At 38.0% G+C, this 6,548-nt stretch overlaps 1 long non-coding RNA gene across 1 annotated transcript; it reads right to left on the bottom strand.

The window, feature by feature from the left end:
* Nucleotides 1-3,129: 3,129 nt before the first annotated feature.
* LOC141802451 (uncharacterized) lies at nucleotides 3,130-5,465 on the bottom strand. The gene is made up of 5 exons (XR_012599483.1): nucleotides 5,399-5,465; nucleotides 4,947-5,063; nucleotides 4,274-4,375; nucleotides 3,422-3,585; nucleotides 3,130-3,306 (listed from the first exon to the last, which is right to left on the bottom strand). It is a non-coding gene; the product is annotated as an uncharacterized LOC141802451 (long non-coding RNA).
* Nucleotides 5,466-6,548: the final 1,083 nt, after the last annotated feature.

The raw sequence follows: 6,548 nt of genomic DNA, 5'->3' as shown, positions 1-6,548 counted from the left end.
TTTGCTCTAAACCTGACAACCAGTGACTGTAGAGCAACGTTCGATCATTCATAGCTTCGATACATTACATTCAGTGTTTTAGATGATTACAGTAGAGATTTTTTCCAATCATTCATCAGCTTCTGGTTACTACACTACGAGTGCACTTACTACAGGTGCAGCAAATAAGTCCTTTTGGCAATATTTTGTAGAAACAGGAAGTCATCTTGATCTGGCTGTCCTTCACTGCTGGGCATAAGATGTCTGTCATTCCAGATTTGCGAGGCTGTCAGAAAGTGACTCACGCCTCCAGGTTATAATTTGATTTGAAGTTTCACACCTCGTAAATGTGTTAGCGTCAAAGGGATATTACACGTTATTATCCAATCAACAGACTCTCAGCAGAAGGAAGCAGAGGCAGCACTTTCTGTTACATCATGACGGCGATTAACTTATGGTGAAGAGTGAGACACATTTCAGTGACATATTTTAAAACAGTTGGGACACAGCCAACAAAATCCTAAACATCACTAACTAATTATAATAATTACATGAGTCGAGTTGCATGTATTATAACAGCAAGGCTGCTGATGCATTATGGCACCAAAAATAAGACAAAATAGAGTCACAACTGTTGTGCTGCCAAAATCCTATATCAGGGTGAGCAACATGGTGGCAAACATGCCCCTGTCCCTACTCTTATAACGGGTTGTTGGCACCAAATTTAAAGTGAGCATGTACTTGTCATAAAACTTTTTTTCAGCATTCGATTTGTTGATTTAATTTTTAAATGATTTGCAAACCACCAAAATTTTCTCTGTTTCGTTACTTTACACACCGTCCCAACTCGTAGGGAATTGTGGTTCTATTTTGAGTTGTTTCAGTAGAGCTAAATATTCAAATTAATAAAATGTTGGGTTGTTAAGTTTACCATTTTGTATGTATATTTTGTATATATCAGTGTTTTGGTGTTAAAAATGTTAGAGAATATATCATATGGCCTTAGTGTAACTGTGTTCAAGGTAGGAAGATTTGTGTGAACACTTGTTTAATACTCAAAAACACAAAGGCCTTGGATGGATGGATTCAGCAACAGGCTTTTCCTGCATAGTATTATCAGCCCACCTCTCTGAAAGATTTCTAACAGTATGAAGAGAAGAAACTGACTTAAAGCACACCTCAAACAGAAATGCTGCTTTTTACCACTTGTAAGTTCATCAAACATCATGCAGAATTCTTGGATATAAAATGATAATAAATGTATTTGTTTACTGGTTGTGCCTCTCATAAAAATCAAACCTTATGTGCTTAAGTCAAGATGTACTTATACTGTCTTCTGTGCCTGACTTTTACAAGAGTTCTGCCATGTTTTGGTCAAAGTCATTTTCTCTACATATTGTACATTTCAGTGTTTTTGTGGGAGACAGATGAGGAGGTCTCCAGCGGTGATGATATTTTCTGCTAAAAAAAAAAAGACCAATGTTCTCACATCTATGTTTTGTAGCAGTGGTGCTGAAGTTTATTTTCTGTTTGAGTGTGATTTGTAGGTTTTAAATAATTGTTGTTTCACTATGATCAACCTGTAAGCCCTTAAACTGACTCTGCTTTGCATCAGGGTGGTAAACTTACAATTTGTAATTTCTGTAAAAATGGTGATGTTGTACCAGTTTGATGATTGTAGGATAAACATACTTCCATGTACAGATGTCTGCATGTATGGTTTGGTGTGATGGTCACTGTACAAAGTAACACGCCCACACATACACAGGAAAGAAAAAAAAACACTATCAGATTGTAGCAATATTCTGTGACTTTGCAACAACAGATTTATTTTGAGCCCTCTGAGAAGACTGAAACAAAATCTCACAATTAAAAAAGTTGGGTTCCAAAATCCTGAATACTTGCGACTGAACCAAACTTGTTTTTGGCTTACTGGAGAGACTTCTCCCATCTGGTTGACGGCATTTATCCACTGAGTCTCAAAGATGTGAGCAGATTGTGTACCCCGTCAAACCGAGAAACTTCCCAGCCAACATTTTCCATCGTCAAACAACAGAACAACTAAGCAGCAAAGCCCATCGTTGTGGGATTTAATAGAAAGTTTTACTGTTGAATAACAATCTTTGAATACATATAATGATTGAGTCCCAAGTTAGGATTTATTTCATGTGGTAGTTGGTGGTGTTCAATGTGGTAGTTATCTCTGGTTGTAATGCAGTACTCCTGCCAGGGGTGGCTGTTGCACTTCTGACAACAGTTTGCTAACCACATTACAAAACAAAGAGGACACATGCTAATGCACTATTTTAAAACAGAAGAAGAAAAGCTATCTGCATTATGCAGGGAAATAAGAAGAAAACATTAGCAACAGTTGCTTAAAGAACGAATGTAGCAATGTGACATTTAGCAAAGGAGAAAATTGCAGTAAATGTAAACTGTGTCAAAGATGCTCTGGTGTAAAGGTAAGTGGCTCACTCTGGTGTGAGACATGTAGGGATGGGTACCTTTCACATTTGAATCGTATGGTACCTGGTAATCAGTACCAGTACTCAACGGTACCACTTTTTTGTACTTTTTTGGCTGTATGTGGTACAAGACATCAATTTTTTTAATAACGAAATATATGTATTTTTTCAATTTAGCATATTTATTATTCAATGTATAACCTTTGAAACACTGTGTTCATGTCAAGTATGGATAATTTCCCACTATTCCACTCCCTCACAGTCACAAGGATGCATTTAGGTACCTTAACATGGTACCTTTTGATTTCACGTAAATCAGTACCTTTCACAAAATTCAGTCAGTACCTTCAAAAGTACCTAATTCAGTACCCATCCTCAGAGACATGAAGCCAAAGTGCTGAAGATCCCAGTTCCTTTGGAAGCCACATACACATCCATTAAGAAAACTTAATCCAGGCAGCTGAAATACAAATTATTAACAATATGAAGTGGCTTCCTATATGAGTAGTTTGGACCACATTAAGATGAGGAGTTTTGCATGAGACATAGAAACCGACTAGCTGGCCTTTCCAAACAAGTCAGCACTGATTGATCTTTGAGAGAATTAAATAATGTTTGCAAGGAAACTTTAAATGGAACAACTCTTAGTTTGATTCACCTTCATTACATCATGTAGCTAGTCAGGATTTTCCTTGTTTCAAGCATGTTTTGCATGTGGTATAGCTTTGGAGCATAGTCTTTTATTAAGGTGATAGGAGCTTTTTTTTCAATGCAGCTGGCTTGGCTGGCTTCCAGATCTTGATGTCCAGGATCCCCAGCAGATAGTGGTACTACTTGTAAAGGCCTTCAGTAGGTCAGTTACCTATACAGGCAATCAGAACAACATCTCAATTTTTCACTTGACAAAGTTACTCCTTATGCCACTGGTCTAAAAATACACACACAATACTGGTGTCAGCATGAATGATTTCACTTACTTTCTTCATGCTAGCGTACTGGTTGATGGTATCCAGGGCTGTTAATCAGATCTGGAATCTCTTTGCATAGAAGGTTGGGTATTACCAGGCCATCACAGCAGCCCCATATGAGCCAAAGCCAACAGTGTCCTCCTCCCAGTCATGTTGTCCAGCTCTCTGTTGGACTAAGAAGATAATTAAAAAAAAAACACTGGCAGTTAAAATAAAACACATCCATGTTTATACATTCCAAAATGATCACTGATGTTTCTTTGTATCCATGCTTTTTAAAAAATAATTTGTGGATTAATCATCTCAGCATCAATGGCTTCACAGTGTCTTAGCGCTGTGGCATGTTTTAGCTGTTCTTATGCAACAAACACATTGCCAGGCTGCTTATCTTTCAAAAATCTGATGTATACACCTTTCAGGTCCCTCACACTGATGTCCACCGCAGCATCTGCAAGGACACTGATGAAATTGGCTGCATTTATTTTATGGCAGCAAGGCTCCTACATGTCGTCATAGATGACTTCAATGAATCAAGAAATGATGCAACAACATAAATGATGTGATGTTACTGCGCTTCATACTCAACCCAAAATTGCAACCATTTTTTACAAACAATTTCGGTCATTTGAGTTGTTATCAAAATAGTGAAATCTTTACCAGCTTTAAGTAATTTGCTCATCAGGAGGATCTGGCAGAAATCAAATTCATTATAACGCTAACTATGAAGCTAACTATGAAGCTAACTATTGCTAGCGTTTTTGTGCAATGTTAGCTCTGATTGTTTTGGCAAGATTTAGCTTCTTTTGTGTGCTAAACATAGGTTTAGTTTTGGTTAGATAGCTTATGTAGATTGTCACTTACCTTTGGCAAACTTGGTTTGTCCTGTAATTTCCCCTTGATGTCAACTTAGTTGGCGCTCGGAGATCATGCAGTGATGGGTAACAGATGAATGGCTGCTCCGTCCTGGCAACATGGTAAGCGGTTGTGCGACACATTTTAAAGTGATTGTATTGAAGTGAAAGTCTTTGGACACAACAGTCCATTGGTCCAAGAACAATCTTAAGGTTTTTTTAGCCTCGGCCCAACTTCTGTGTTGAATTGATTTGTTGTGGCTCTATAAGTTCTGTTTTCTGTAGCTATCGTTGCCGCAAAAAAAGATCCCTTCTTATCAGATTTAGTCAGGAACTGTCTAATTTTGATGCCTCTTGAAGCTGCATGATACATTTGAGCTCTTTCTGTACACACTAACATTGTGCAGTATCGTGATACTGTGATACTTCAGGACTCAAATGTATCACTGTTTGTTAAATTTTGCTATGAAAACCTAGCAATGTCTTGTCCCACACTCTACTTGTCTGACACCTACCAGGGTGACATACACACAATGAAGTTGCTATGAAGAAGTAATCAATCAACGTCCAGTAACATTAACCAAGATAGTTACAGAGATATGAAAGTGCAGGATGAAACCAAATCAGCCTTACAAAACAATCAAAAAGACTGTAAAAACATAAAAAATGGACAACATTCCTACCTTCATGAAATCCACTTGTTGCAAACGCTTACAGAAAAGTCTTCACTTCCTTGCAGTTGTCATGATGGATATTGTCAAGTTAAAGTCCACTCAGTCTGTTCATAAGTCTTCTTTTTCCTGAGATAAAACGTTCAAGGTATAAACATCTGAAAGACCACCACCAACCGAACACATGTTATCCAGAAAGCGCATGTTTTTACGAGTACGTGGCTGTAGCGGAGATTCCTTCATAAGTTCAGCCACGGTGTGAAGGAAGGCTAGCTATATTCGACGAAGTGCTGTTATGCTAGCAGCACGTGCATTAGCAAACGTTCAGTTAATAAAACGAAGTTCACAGTTGAGGAAAATCCACTTCTTGTTGAAAACTTTGATGAAATAGTTTTACTCCTTTGTCTCAGCACCTTCTTAAGTGCCTGAAATGTTTCCACAATGTTTTTGTTGGTTTTTTTTACCTGTAGCAAACAATAGGTGGCGTCAGGCACCACTCGCGAGCTCTAATTTATCAACCGCCGGTTTGTGACGCAGCAAAAAAATAAGACCTTCGACCATTATCTGATAGTAAAATAAAGCAAATACAGAGTTTACTGTTTTCACAGTTGGTTCAAAGACACATTCATTTTAGTAAACTGGTCGGTAAAAATACACAGTTTCTTATTTAAAACCTTAGAAATTAGTTGAATACACAAATAAATAACAAAATCAGATAAAATGTGTTTTTTAAAGTCCAAACAAGCAAAAGGTACCCATTTCATAGAAAAGCGGACAGCATCGACCTGTCAAAAAAGACCCAGACAAGTTGACTCTCAAGCATCATGGTTCAGGTCAACGTCCCAACAAAATATAAGGGAGTGTAAGACCAACCAAAACAACATCTCCAAGTATGATCAAAAAAAAAAAAGAGCAGGCCACCATCTGTGGTAATAAGTATTGGTCCATCTAAACAGCTGAAGCTGGTATGTGCAGATAGAACAGTTACAGTTAAAGATTTTTTTTTTAACTCAGCTTAAATGGTAGAAAGGGCACTTTTGTACTTTACACCTCTGTGAAAAATAGTTTCCACAGCAACAATAAAACATTCAATTAATCACTCTCGGTGGTATGTTTGTGATAAAAGCAAGTATCACTTAGGAAAACTGCCCATGACAGTGTGACAGTGCCTAAAAGCTCTGAGCCCAGACTTGCTTACTCTCCTCCCTCACCAAATAAGGATTTGTCACTGCTTTCTCTCTCTGGCCAGACAACTAGACACACAACATCCCCCCTAACACTCCCACTACCATTTCCATTATGTAAACACAACCAGAGGTGAGATTTTCCACTTCAGCTCTGCAAAGATGCAACGTCAAAACACATTCAGGACCACTAAGATGTAACACGGCAACAGCACAAGTTTGCAACCCTTGGTTTTATTTTTTGAATTCCCTTGGGTCATGGCAGCATGGTTAAGATATTTGAAGGCCTGCATTCCTGTCTGGGGGACAAATGTCTTCAGAATACAGCTTTAGAAAACCTCCAGAAGGAATACAACAGATGGTATTTGGAAGGAATTAATGAAGTTGCATGAATATTTTGGCATAATTGTACCAGCATGAGACAACTAAG

Source organism: Halichoeres trimaculatus, unplaced genomic scaffold (assembly GCF_033239565.1).
Source record: "Halichoeres trimaculatus isolate MK-OKI-2021-1 unplaced genomic scaffold, fHalTri1.1 fHalTri1_scaffold_13, whole genome shotgun sequence".
In the NCBI taxonomy this organism is placed as follows: Eukaryota; Metazoa; Chordata; class Actinopteri; order Labriformes; family Labridae; genus Halichoeres; species Halichoeres trimaculatus.
The sequence above is the reverse complement of the archived record's forward strand: the minus strand, read 5'-3'. Positions and strand labels throughout refer to the sequence as shown.